We start from the raw sequence: 14,025 nt of genomic DNA, 5'->3' as shown, positions 1-14,025 counted from the left end.
GTCAAGCCCTTAATTGGGAAAATTTGAAAGTATCCACTTTGCAGAACCTTTTTGGGCAAGATTTTGATGATGATCTGAAATGGTTATTTGCTACATGAAAAAATAACCATAATGACTATTTTCATCACCATGAAAACTGTTGTGGAAGGAAAGAGGAAGATAATAACATGCACATAACTGAGTACATAGGTGGGTATGTATACCCTAAGAGAGAGAAGGATAGATGGGCTAATGGGCTTATAGAATAGGGCCCATTAGCCCATAGTAGCGAGTCTCTCACTAACACCCCCCCGCAAGCGAAGTATGGATATCTTCCATGCCGAGCTTGGAGACGGCACATTGAAGAAGTGGGCGGGAGAGGCCCTTAGTGAGGACATCCGCTGCCTGGTCAGCGGAGGCAACAAAATCAAGGTCAAAGATCCCTTCGTCGACTCGCTCCTTGAAGAAGTAGCGGTTGCGCTCCATGTGCTTGATACGTCCCTGTTGTCCAGGGTTCTTGGCCAACGCGATCGTCGATTTGTTGTCGCAGTAGAAGTGAATCGGGCCGGCGTAGTCCACGCGGAGATCGTGAAGGATGCCATAGATCCACTGGCCCTCGGAGGCCCCATCGGCGAGTGCGCGGTACTCGGCTTCGGCACTAGAACGGGACACTTTGTCCTGCTTGCTGCTTTTCCAGCTGACAAGACTGCCAAAAACAAACGTGCAGTAGCCCGTGGTAGACCGATGATCCACAACGGAACCGGCGAAGTCAGCATCAGTGTATACTTTGACGGTCCGGTCAGTACTGCGAGGGAAGAGCAGGCCCTTGCCGGGGCAGCCCTTCAGGTACGCAAGAACCCGGTGGGCGGCCTGACAGTGAACCTCCCGGGGAGAATGCATAAACTGACTGAGCAAGTTGACGACGAAGGCGATGTCAAGCCGAGTGTGCGTCAAGTAGAGGAGTTTCCCCACTAGTTGCTGATACCGGTGGGAATTCGTCAGTGGTGAATCCTCCCCTTTGCCCAACTTGACGTTGGGATCAATGGGAGTGCTCACCGGCGCACAATCGGTCATCCCAGTCAGTGCTAGTAAGTCGACGGTGTATTTCTGCTGTGAGACGAAGATCCCACGAGGAGAGTAGGCCACCTCGAGACCAAGGAAGTAGCGAAGAAGGCCGAGGGCCTTGATCTCAAACTCCTTAGCCAAGGCGGCGCTCAGGCGGACAGCTTCAGCAGCATCAGACCCCGTGATGAGGATGTCGTCGACGTACACGGCAAGAATGAAGATCCCGGTCGGGCTGTGACGGAAGAAGAGGGAGGCATCTCCAATACTCTGAGTGTACCCTTCGGTCTTCAGAACGGAGGAGAACCGCCCAAACCACATGCGCGGAGACTGCTTGAGTCCATAGAGAGACTTCCGCAGGCGGCACACGTGACCGGGGGGGCCGAGAGAATAGCCCGGCGGCTGCTGCATGTACACCTCTTCCGTCAGATCGCCATGCAAAAAGGCATTCTTGACGTCGAACTGGCGGATGGTTAAGTGGAAATGGGCCGCAAGAGCCAAAAGAAGACGGACAGTCTCCATCTTCGCCACTGGTGAGAACGTCTCGAAGTAGTCTACGCCATAGGACTGAGTGAACCCCCGAGCCACAAGCCGAGACTTGAGGCGTTCGAGAGTCCCGTCCGCATGATGCTTCTTGGCGTGGATCCACTTGCAGTCCACAGCCCTCTTGCCAGGGGGAAGTGGAACGACGTCCCACGTGTGGTTCTTGAGGAGAGACCGCATCTCCTCATCCATCGCCGCTTTCCAAGAAGGAGAGGCGAGAGCATCGGCTAAGCGACGAGGAACGGGATCGGACTCGATGCGGGAAAGAAATAACCGGTAGGGAGGACTCAACCGGTCAAAGGAGATAAAATGAGAGAGAGGGTATAGGGAGGCCTTAGTGCACTGACGGACCCCTTTCCGTAGAGCAATAGGCCATCCCAACTGATCGTCACCATCGACAGAAGGAGGAGCGGAAGCAGGGGAACTCCCGGGAGGAGCAGGAGACGACACACCGGATGAGGAGTGTATGTCGGCGGTAGGAGGGGAAGATGAGTTGGATGGAGACGAGGGCTGGTCACGAACGGGTGACAAGGGCGACTCACCGGGAGGGGACGAGGATGGTGAACCGGAGACCAATGGGAGAGGAGGAGTTGCCAAGGGGGGAGGGGCAGGAAACGAAGACGAAGTGGAGGACACGTCCAAGGACCCCGCAGGGGGAACTGAGGAAGAGGAGGCAAGGGGAGAGAGATCATGGAGGGAGGAGGGTGGTGTGGTGGTGGTAGACTCCACGATCAGACGGGGCCCCAAGGGGGGGGCCGAAGGAGCCTCATCCAGCGGAAGGCGTGATGAGGTAAAACAGTCCCCAAAGTAGGGTTCATGCTCGACAAAGGTGACGTTTGCCGAGATGAAGAAACGCCGAGAGGGCGGATGGTAACACCGATACCCTTTTTGGAGGGAAGAGTAACCCACGAACACGCACCTGAGGGCGCGAGCATCAAGCTTTGTGCGCGTCGGAGAAGAGTCATGGACGTAGGCCGTGCAGCCGAAGATACGAGGCAAGAGCCCCGTCCTCAGGGAAGTGTTCGGGAAGGCCGCAGTCATCCGGTCCAAGGGGCTGGAGAACTCCAGGAGCGGGGTGGGGATACGGTTAACGAGATGAGTACTCGTCAAAATCGCATTGCCCCAAAAACGCCTAGGCGCCTTCGAGTCCAACAGCAACGTGCGCGCTGTCGAGGTAACATAGCCGATCCGCTGCTCAGCCATGCCATTCTGCTCGGGGGTGGCCACACAGGAGGACTCGTGGAGAATGCCCCGGTCGGCAAAGAAAGAGTCGAGGTCAGCGTTGAAGAAGTCCCAAGCATTGTCGGACCTAAAACGCTGGATGCCGCGACCAAACTGCGTCTGGAGCATGGTGCAAAAATGTCGAACATTCTGCGCAACCTCCGACTTCGCAGTCAGAAGGTAAACCCACGTATAGCGGGTAGCTTCGTCCACAAAGAGTAGGAAGTAGCGATGCCCCTTCAGACAGGGCTGTGGGGCCGGCCCCCATACATCACTGTGGACGCGGAACAGCGGGGTCGTAGTGTGAGACGGAGAGGAAGCAAAAGAGGATCTACGATGCTTGGCCAACTGACAAGCTTCACAAATCACAGTCTTGAGGTCCACGCCCAAACATAACGACGGAAACAAACGCTGTAAAGTAGAGAAAGGTGGGTGTCCAAGACGCTGATGCTCCATCAGAAGACGACCCCGACACTGCTCAGCCGCCGAGAGTAGAGTCCGGTGCACCATGAAGCACTGGGAGCGGCCTCCGTCATCCAGCAGCAGCAGTCCATTCTCCCGCCTAATCGGTGTAGTCCGGCCCACCTTGTCAGACAGAAACATACCGTCAGGCCTGAGGTGGAATGAACAGGAGACGGCATCAACTAAACGCTGTGGAGACATAAGAACTGCCCGCAGGTAGGGAACATGCAGGACGTTGTGGACCACACCAAGACCGTCCACATAGACTGCCCCGATGCCAGCCACACGAAGACGTCCACCCCCTGCCGTGAGAACAGTACGGCCACCCTGATGCCACTCGTAGGACACAAACCGGGCATTACTCGGGGTCATATGTTCGGTGGCCCCCAAGTCAAGGACCCAAGTAGTATCGGAGGCGACAGGAGAGTGAAAAGCCGTATGACCACAATACCATTCATCGGAAGGGGAAGGAGTGGAAGACGCACCAAAACCACCGAAGTAAGCCGTGGATGGATTCTGCAGGGCTGCCATCTGGTCACGAAGTCGGGCCAAATCTGCCTGGAGCTGATCCATGGTCACTGAGGAGGCGCTGGCGGAGGATGAGTCAGACTGGGTCACCATGGCCTTGCCGTCGGCGGCCTCTTTCTTCTTTCTCCAATCATTCAGGCGCTTCTTGCACTTGTTCTTCCCGTGGCCCGGTTTGCCGCAGTATGAGCAAACCGCTGTCCCAGCTGGTGGAGCAGCGGATGTGGGCGTAGGGAGGATCGCCGGGGGCTTGCCGCTGGAAGAAAGTGCAGACGTGGTGGGGGCAGAAAGCAGGGCGGTCGACTCGCCCGGAGGACCGAAGGAGGGAGTCCCATGGAGGAGAAAGTGACTTTCCTCCTCTTGGAGCTCCTTCACCAATTCCTCAAGAGCAGGTGGACCTTCTTTGCGGTGCAAAGCACGACGACAGACGTCATCATACTCGCGGTTCGGGCCGCTGAGGAAGCCCATGATCCGCAAGAGGAGCACATTCTGGTACGTCTTCGACGTCGGGTCGTCGGGTGGAAGATAATGGTCCACCTCATCCCACATCTTCTTGTGGGCAAGTGCATATTCAGAGATGGTCAGCGTCCCCTGACGGAGATTGCTGGCCTGACATGCAAGAGCATAAAGGCGGCACCAGTCGTTGTCCCGGCCACAGAAGGAGCGCGCCTGATCCCAGAATCCTTTGACCGTTTTCTGATGCGGAAACCGGTTGCGGAAGTCGGGAGCCAGGGTGTACGCATACAGCCAGCCGAGGACGAACTGTTCCTCAACGTCCCACGCCGCATGGTGTGGGTGGTCGACTGTAAGGGGCTCTTCAGTGCAGTGCTTGAAGAGCTGACGTGCTTTCAGGGCGGTTTCGACAAAGCGCATCCACTGAAGGAGATTCGGGCCTCGTAGGAGTGTCACCTCCGGGACCGATGGGAGCGGATGGGCCACCTTGTAGGACAAGGGCCTCTCGGCGAAGTCAGTCTCAGTGAACGGCATGTTGGTTTCGGTGGCGGCGTGCGGCGGCGGCTGGCTGCGGCTGGCGGCTGCGGCGCGGGCGCGCTGCGGCTAGGGCTGTGGCGCAGGCGCGCTGCGGCTAGGGCTGCAGCGGCGCGCAGCGGCTGGCGGCTGCGGCTGGAGCTGCGGCGCGTGCGCGCGGCGGGCGCGGCGGCTGCGGCGCGCTGCAGCGCAAGCGCGCTGCGGCTAGGGCTGCGCGCGCGCGGCTGGCGGCTGCGGTTCGGGCGCGCGGCAGCTGGCGGCTGCGGTTGGCGCGCGGCAGCTGGCGGCTGCGGCGCGGCGTCGCGGCGTCTGGCGGCTGCGAGCTGCGGCGCGTGCGCGCGGCGGCTGCGGGCTGCTGCGCGTGCGCGCGGCGGCGATGTGCTGCTGCGCGTGCGGCGGCGGCGGCGGCGGCTGCTGCTGCAAGAGCGGCAGCGGCGATGTGCGGGTGATGTCAAACCCTAGGTGAGGAGCTCTGGAGCTCTGATACCATGTTGTGGAAGGAAAGAGGAAGATAATAACATGCACATAACTGAGTACATAGGTGGGTATGTATACCCTAAGAGAGAGAAGGATAGATGGGCTAATGGGCTTATAGAATAGGGCCCATTAGCCCATAGTAGCGAGTCTCTCACTAACAAAAACATCAGAGGATTCATGGAAAACATGGTTTAACCATATTCCAAACATATGATTGGGGGAAGATGAGGTTATCCATTTCATTGAAAACCTTTTCATTTTGATGATGATCCATGCATGATGCTTTGCTTATCTTGAAGTTAGCCATCGTCCTGATCAAGACTAAGACGACGATGATCATTATCATTATGAAAGACATCAAATGCTCAATAGAACTTAATTCTCAGAAACGATCCAAACCCATGATTAAGGAAAATCTTTGATGGGGCAAGATTTTGATATGATCCTTTGCTATGTTGGAAGTTAGCCATAACCATGATGAAGATTAAAATGATGATGATGATGATGATCATCATCATGAAAGATATCTGCGATTTAACGGAATCTTTGGTTCATCAGATTTTTGGAAATGATACCAACCCGATATTGCACAATGATGAAAAATATCTTCTACAGAGAAATTCTTGGGGGCCAAGATTTTCTAGAACACGGCTGCACATAAAATATTTGGGAAGAAATCATAGAGTCAAATATCAAAGAATTAAGTCTTGTCCTCATCGCCCACACCATGCCCAACGGCGCCAGCCTTCCCTGGCCCGTCAATCCTAAACTCGTCCTCCCGTCTTCCTTTTCTTTTGTCAAAAGGGTGAGACTTCGGGTTCTTGACCTATCAGAAGTCGGGATTAATTTGTTATTAAGATAAAAGTTGGGTGCATGGAGAACACTCTGATTGAGTTCCAACTCTTTACTTTCAAGATCTCCATTGCCGGGGGCTAGTAAGACTCTCGTCCCCCTCGCAGTGGACACTCTTTTTTCTCTTATATATGGAAAATAGATATTGTATTTCGAGTGACGAGGATTTGTGTGATCTGTAGCCCCAACATCCAATGTCCAATCCATCCTGATATTATTTGTGGATGACTTACAGACTGGGATTTGTTCCTTCAGAGTAGGGACAAGTTGTTGTCTCTCCTTGAGAAGTATCTGAATAGCTTCTTCCAACCCAGGAACTCTCTCATGATTTAAGATCCGATTCTGGAGGGCATCGTATTTGAGATAGAATCCCATAAGAAACGTATACAGCTGATCCTTCAAAATAATCCCTAATCCCCTTGTAGGGGTAGTCGTGTTATTTCCCTTAAACATGTTTCTCTTTAAATAAGGCGCTCTCCCTTTAGAAGGGCAGGCAGAGAAGTGTTTTATTTTTGAAAGCTCCGTCCCTTCTCCCTTCAACGTCTAATCCTCAAACCTTCCCGTGCGATCCCTGTCCCTTGTGATTGTTCTCCTCTTCACCGTGTCTTCAGGCAACTTATCCGGGCTCTATGATACGATCCTTGATCTAGGCTCGTATCGGAAGGAGGGAAGAGGACGAGAAGAGGCAGAAGTTCCTGAGGTAGTGAGGAGAAACGGAAAGGATCGGAGAGAAGGCCGAGCAGAGGGGGGTAGGGATCGGCCAGGGACAAGCTGCCGGAAGACGCGGTGAAGTGGAGACGATTGCGAGGACGGGAATCATAGTAAAGAGAGAGAAACCAGACCTAGACGAGGAGAGAGGCGGGTCAAGAACACTTCTTCTATCTTCTAATTTCTTTGCTGCCCTGCTGAGGGAGGGCATCCCTATTTAAAGGGAAATACATAATAGCAAATGACTAAAATCCCCCTGTGGGCTAAGTGACAAAACTACCCCTAGACAGGTTTAGGATCCTCTCAAGGATCCTATCAGTCGATCCCTGCATTCTCAGTTCAACCTCCTCTTGGATCATTCCCGTTTTTCCTCTCTACCCCGGGAACCTCTCTTCCTTCTCGTCTATTCACTTTCCCAATATGAACCTACATCCAGGTTTGTATCATCCTTCAATATATTCTGCCATTCCCTGGAATCTAGATTCTTGACCGGCCAGTAACGGTTGATATCTCTCCAGATAGTCTGTAGCTCATTCGCATATTCCATGACTGACATCTCCCCTCGCCGAAGATTGATCACTTTCATCACCCATTCATAGACTCTCCAATCATTGTTCCTCTCGGCATGACTCTTGTGGACTAGATCCCAGATTTTTTTTTGCTGTCTTTGGTAATAATAACCTGTGGAATTGTTCTTCTGCCATGCTCTGAAGTAGCCGGACATTGAGATTTGCATCTTCTGTTTTCTATACTGAGTACTTAGAATAACTTAAGTCTACAGTTTCTATTAGAGGGTCATTCAACCCCAGCTTTCAAGAATGAGCTCCACATATTCACTCCAATTGTTGAGATTGTAGTTATTAAAATTTGATGATTCCCGAACCTCGGGAATTACCCATGGACTGTGTTCCCCTGCTCCACGTTGAGCCCTTTCAAAGATGAAGGGGTTTACCAAAATCTTACCTCATTGGGTTGTGATGGCCAACTATGTCCGATTATCATGTATGTGTACTGTACGGGTAGTTTACATATTGGGAAAAAGTCACAATTGTAGTTTGTGTTTTATAAAAGTAAATTGTGTCCTCTGCTGAGAACGATCATCTTTGTGAAAGACATCTGAGACTTAATGAAAAAAAGGATCATCAAAATTGTTGAATTTATCTATCAAAAATAACTAAAGTGCAAGATTTTAATGATGATTCTTAATGACTGTTTCCTATGTGGAAAGTTAGCAATGATGATGATGACGACGATGGTTGATAAGTTCAAAAATAAGTGTTAATATATCGTTATTTAAGATTTTTCTGAACTTAATCAATAAAATTTATTAATCCCTTAGTGTTTAAGGGGTAAAACCCTAGGGAGGCGATAGGGAAATTCAATTTTCATCAGATTAGGGATTAGCACTCTAGGTTTTAACAGATAATTTTTTTTACTCAGATTGGTGAAAAATTAATTACGATTTATTATATCTCTTCTAACATTTCTAATTAAATTAAAAACTGCAAAATGTTTTATTAAAGTATTTGTGTTAAATAAATGAGCAAAAGCATGATCAAGAAGAACCTATTGATCTAGATTTTAGTGAAGCTCACATCGTAATTCATAAGGATTGATCCAAATTTCTTATGGAATAGAAACCCTACGGTAATATTTTCTAGTGCTTTGCATTTTTATTTGATTTATCTCTTATGGATTTAGAATGTTAAGAAGATTTTTATAATAATTTTATTTCATCCTAATTGATTCAAAATTGTTAAGATGTCCTAAATTAGCAAATCGTGATTACTATTCACGAGTTGCTAATTTAAGAAACACGAGATTAATTGGATGATTTAAGGAATGAATATAATTCAAAATTGTTAATTGAGAACAAAGGGATAATAACTGAATAAAAAACAAGGTAAATTTTACAAATTAAGGTGATTAAAATCGAGATTTGGGAAAAATGGCAAACGTGAACGGAATTACGAACTTTGAGATAATTGAACGACAATTCAATTCTAAAATGCATAAAAAATAGGTCTAGAGGTACCAGAGATTATCAGAGAATCAATCTGGGCTGATTCTGCGCAACAAACACCCAATTTTACACGGATTTTTGCTTGAATTTGGGGAAGAATTGCGGCGATGGCTCTGCAAAATTGTTGCCAAAATTGAGCTCCTAATCACTCCAGGTGGATTATTGAGACTTCAAGGGAGCTGGGCGGTCTTTCCTTGAGCTTCAAATCAAGAACAACCAATTAAAATTTTGTTTTTCCCTTTTATCACCGTGCAATCGGAAGAACAAGTTCTTTCGATTCCGTTACGGCTATCGTCTTCTGCGCACTGTACGCAGCGTGCGCGATGCAACGGGAATAGGCCACATGGTGCCACACTTGCGTTGCCCCTCCTACACACAGCGCTGTGTGCACCGACGCTTCGCACAAATGCGGCTTGCGTGGACCTTGCAAGCTACCCTCTCATTGGTCCACACAATCTTAATACGACTTAACTCGCTGCGTCGCACGCTGCTAGTTAAGTTGCACAGGATTGGTCTGTGCGGCGCTGCGTGTGGTGCGCGGCACTATGTGTGGTGCGCAACACGCACGATGCTACGTACGTGCATGTCACACACCTAAGATGCCTAGGGTTCTTCTGATTGGTCTGCGCCCTTCTGGATGAGTTTCCTGCACATTTGGCATTCGATTAGCACTTAAAAAAACAATTTAAGTTTGATAAAAAAACAATTTTTATTAAAAAAGATGAATAAATTGTAAAAACTGTTTATTTATGCAAAAAAATGTTTATTAACTTCTCAAATAAGTATTATTGTTACTTTCAATTTATTTATAGAAGTAGATCAATTAAAAGCATTTAAGTTCCTATAATCTTCATTTTAAAACTGTTTGAAATGTATAAATTGACCTAATTATTTGTCCAAAGTGTCCTTTGAATTGAAATTTAAGAAATCACTTATTTTGACCTAAAATCATGATAACATGCATTAAAATTAATGTTTTTAAGCATTAAAATCTGAAAAAATATGATGAAATTAGGACTTTATTAGCTCTTATTTGCATGTTATCAATGGTCATCACCTTCATCATCATCAAAGGCATCAGAGGCTTCAGGGAAAGCATCCTAATGAACAACATACCCTATCATGGTCAAGCAAAGATGAAATTAGTCACCTTGCATAAAAACTAATGCCAATATTTTATGATGACGTTACTGATTGTTTTCATGACGATGATCACTATTAGGAATGACAACATAAACTCAAAAAAATGATTTATTCAGGATGATTGAAAATACGCCGTACCCATGATTGCCAAATGATGAAATTGCCTACCTCATGAAGAACTTTGGGGGAAACATTTTGATGATGATGCTTAAGGATGATGAGCTACATTGGAAATTATCTAGCAAAGATTAAGATTAAGATTAATAGGATGATGATGATCATTGTCATCATGAAAGAGATCATTGTCTTAAAAGAGACTTTGGCTCATCAAAATTCTTGGAAATGATCCAATCCCCTGAATAATAAAGTTTGTCCACTTCATCAGAGTCCTAGATAGGAGGCACCCTCTTCCATCAAACCCCAATGTCTTACACATTGGGGTTAATTTTGTATTTTAAGTCTTAAGATTTAAACAAAAGTATTTATAATTTTATCATGAGCACAGTGTGAGTAATGGTTGAATCCACATGGAGTAAGATTTGAATATTGAATTTTCAGTTGTATTTCTATTTCTAAAAGAAGTACCTATTTTATGAAATAAATTGATTTGAAAATAAGAAACTAGAAAAATTAATTCAAAAAATTCTAGTATGGTGAAAAAATATTAATCTTGTTTAACCACATTATCCAAAATTTAGAAATACTTCTAGGATTATTAATGAATTTGATAGAGAGAAATAATAGTTAATTCTAATTAAATTACCTTAACTAAAGCTTCAGAAGGTCCGCGTGAATCGATGCCACTGTGCATGATGTTGGTGGGCGGAGCAAACTGATTTTACCACTGATAACAGTATGGGAGATCGTGGGGGATACATGTTGGCTAGCATTAGAATATTGTTGTTGGTGCTGATATATTGTTGTTGGTGACAATGGAGATAGAGGTGGATACACCATGGTAAGTGGTGGAGTTTTTAGTGGGTCTGGGGAAGGTGAAAACCTTGGCTGTCCTCGATCACAATAACCTAGGAAAAGACAAAGATGAAAATTTTAAATAAATATTAAGATTTTGTCAAGTAGTGCTTTCTCTTCACAAGTCTTGATCAGAAATTTTCTCTTCACAATAACCAAGAAAATCACTCCATTGTGAACAAAACCCAAGGGTGAATTTTTTTACTAAGATGGGGGTTTTATATATAAATATGTATTAGAGGGAATGGATGGATATAATCGAGAGAGACAAAGTTACCCTCAAGTTTTTACCAAAGATCTTGGATCATTATCATTCTCCACACAATTCAAAGTCAAATAATTCTCCAGTGTCTGATTTTATCTCTCATCCTAGATCCATGAGGCAGAGTGCCAGTGTGGCACTAAATGTTTGAAGGACCATAAAAAGTAAACGAAACGTTTCAAAAATATTGAACTAAGTTCAAGAAGTAAATAACTTTTAATTTTATTTTATTCCTGAATTTAACATAGAAAATATATAACTACCATAAAGTTGAGAACAATCAAAGTAACAATAAAAAAATATTAAATGAATCTAATAAATATTTGTTGTCCTGTAATATTGTTTTATTTATGCATTTAGTGTAGTAGTTCTCTAAAAATACATGAAAATTGGAATAATCAGAACTTGATTCAATATTCATGTATGAGAAAGTGATAAGCTTTTGATGGTTTTAATATTACAACATCAGAAGTTGTGAGAGTTCCAAATTAAATTTGGGCTTCATTTTCACTCAGAATAAAATTTTAAGTTATATAAAAATAATATAAAATAGGAATTAACATGTTTATCAATGTATAATTAAATGATGACATAAGTTTTTCAGTCTAGAAGATGAATTAAATGATGGTAAATTTAACATAGAGGCATGACATGTATGAATCTTACCAATCTACAACACCTATGCATTGTTACCAATTAATATAAAATGGGAATCAACATCTTGATCAATATATAATTAAATGATCATTAGTTTTTTCAGTCTATAAAATGAATAAAATATAGTAAATTTAACCTCGAGGCATGTCATGTATCAATGTTATCAATCTACAGCACCTATGTGTTTTAATTAAGAATTAATATGATTTTCGGACTGCTTTTAGATAACATGAATTTTTCAAAAGTTGGTGAGTTTCTGACCTGTTCCATGTGTCTATAGATATGGATTGTAGTCGAAGGGCTGGCCATTAATTTCCTAACACTGATAGATGGTGTTTGATGGGCAATGTAAGGACTTCCATCCCTCTGAGAATATTCATTCATATGATGCATTTATAAATTGTGGGTCACCATTTTATTCACATGATTAATTCAAATAATACATGTTATAATTTGTTTCATACACATTCATACGATTAATTTGCATGCATACTGTTTCAAATTTTATATTATTTTTTAGGTAAATATTACACATGAATCGAACATCAGGACTGGGGAACCTGGAGTTTTGAAGTTAGAAAGCATACTGGAGGGTGCACGATCAACCTAGGGCATTGGTACTCGAGGTATCTTGCCCAAGGGTACCTGGACTCATTACTTTGAAATTTTAAATGAGTTCAAATGAGATTTTTAGATTTTCCAGAAATTTTCATAAAACATTGAGATTTAGTAGACATAGTTCGTAAATAAATGAACTGTTTATGTCAAGTTATAATTTTAATGATTAGTTTATTTTTCGGGAATTATGGGCTTCTTGGACCTGTATCAAATTTTAGAGTGGGCTTAGTGGACAATGAGTGGGTCTAAAGTTAGCAGGTTGCAGAATCAGGCTTATTGGGCTCATGTGGATATGTAAACTATGCTAGATTAGTTATTTTCCATGTGCAGAATTGTTGGGTTGAATCATCCCAGACTGAGTCAGCCTGTATTTCAAGTTCCTCAGACATGTGGGAACACCTAGTTGATATCAATATCTCAAGAGGATGAAAACTATTCGATGCTTATTTTGATCGTTTGATTTTAGCGATTCATATTTGTAAGAATCCGTGTAAGACAGCACACCATGCCAGTGCATGATTTGGGATCTTTGGAAAGATAATATGCATACACCTTTTTTGAGCGTAATATTGCATGAATTGATTATGAAAGGAGAAAAATTACCAGAATCATATACTTTGTCGCTTGGAGTTGATCTCATAACCTGTAAGTAGGGTGCCACAGGATTGAGCCAGCCATAGATCAGGTTAACCAGATATTTCTAACTCAGTCACAATCGATTTCCTGTAAGGCCCATATTCCTCATTCTGGTCATTTTGACCTTTCTAGCTTGATCAAGATTGAAGTCTTTTAATCACCCATTCAAGAAAGACTTTTCAAATAGATGTCATTCCTGCATCAATGCACCTTCCCATTTAAAAAAGCTCCCAAAAATGATCTCAATGTCTGAAATTTGATTTTGAGTTTTCAAATTTTAATTAATGGTTTAATATGAAGACAAAACATAAACCCCCAATGTTAAATATTAAGTATGTGAGTAATTTCATGCATGAGAAAGATTAAATGTAGTATCCTAGACATTGAGAAGAACTAAGGCTCTAGTGAGTGATTTGGCATTCATGTTCTTGCTGACCACCAAGCTCATAGACTTTGGATATTGGTAGAGTTGAGTTCATTCTGAGCCCACGGATTCACATAAGAGAGAGATGTAAATAGATATAGAAATAAGGAGACAGATCATTCATACCCGCCATGAAGCACACCATGGTTCATACCACACGATTAAAAGTGCATGCATTTATACCCATGAGAGAGGCAAAAACACATTTTGTTGTCAATATACAAGTTGGGTAGTCAATGATTTTTGGAGATGTTCAGGGAAATGAATTTACGAACCGGTGGATTGACCAAATCAATTACACGCTTAAAATTTTAGAAGACATCAATGGGATTTACATTTTTTGGCATATTATGTCAATCAATAAACCTATAATTATTTTGAATAGATAATATATTGCACATATCAGATGAGAACATCCTCCAAGGTATTTTTCTTCTTTTTTCATGCAAGTGCATTAAAAATATGATGATCTTC

Source organism: Wolffia australiana, chromosome 15 (assembly GCF_029677425.1).
Source record: "Wolffia australiana isolate 7733 chromosome 15, ASM2967742v1".
Taxonomy (NCBI): domain Eukaryota; kingdom Viridiplantae; phylum Streptophyta; class Magnoliopsida; order Alismatales; family Araceae; genus Wolffia; species Wolffia australiana.
Note: the sequence above shows the minus strand (reverse complement) of the source record.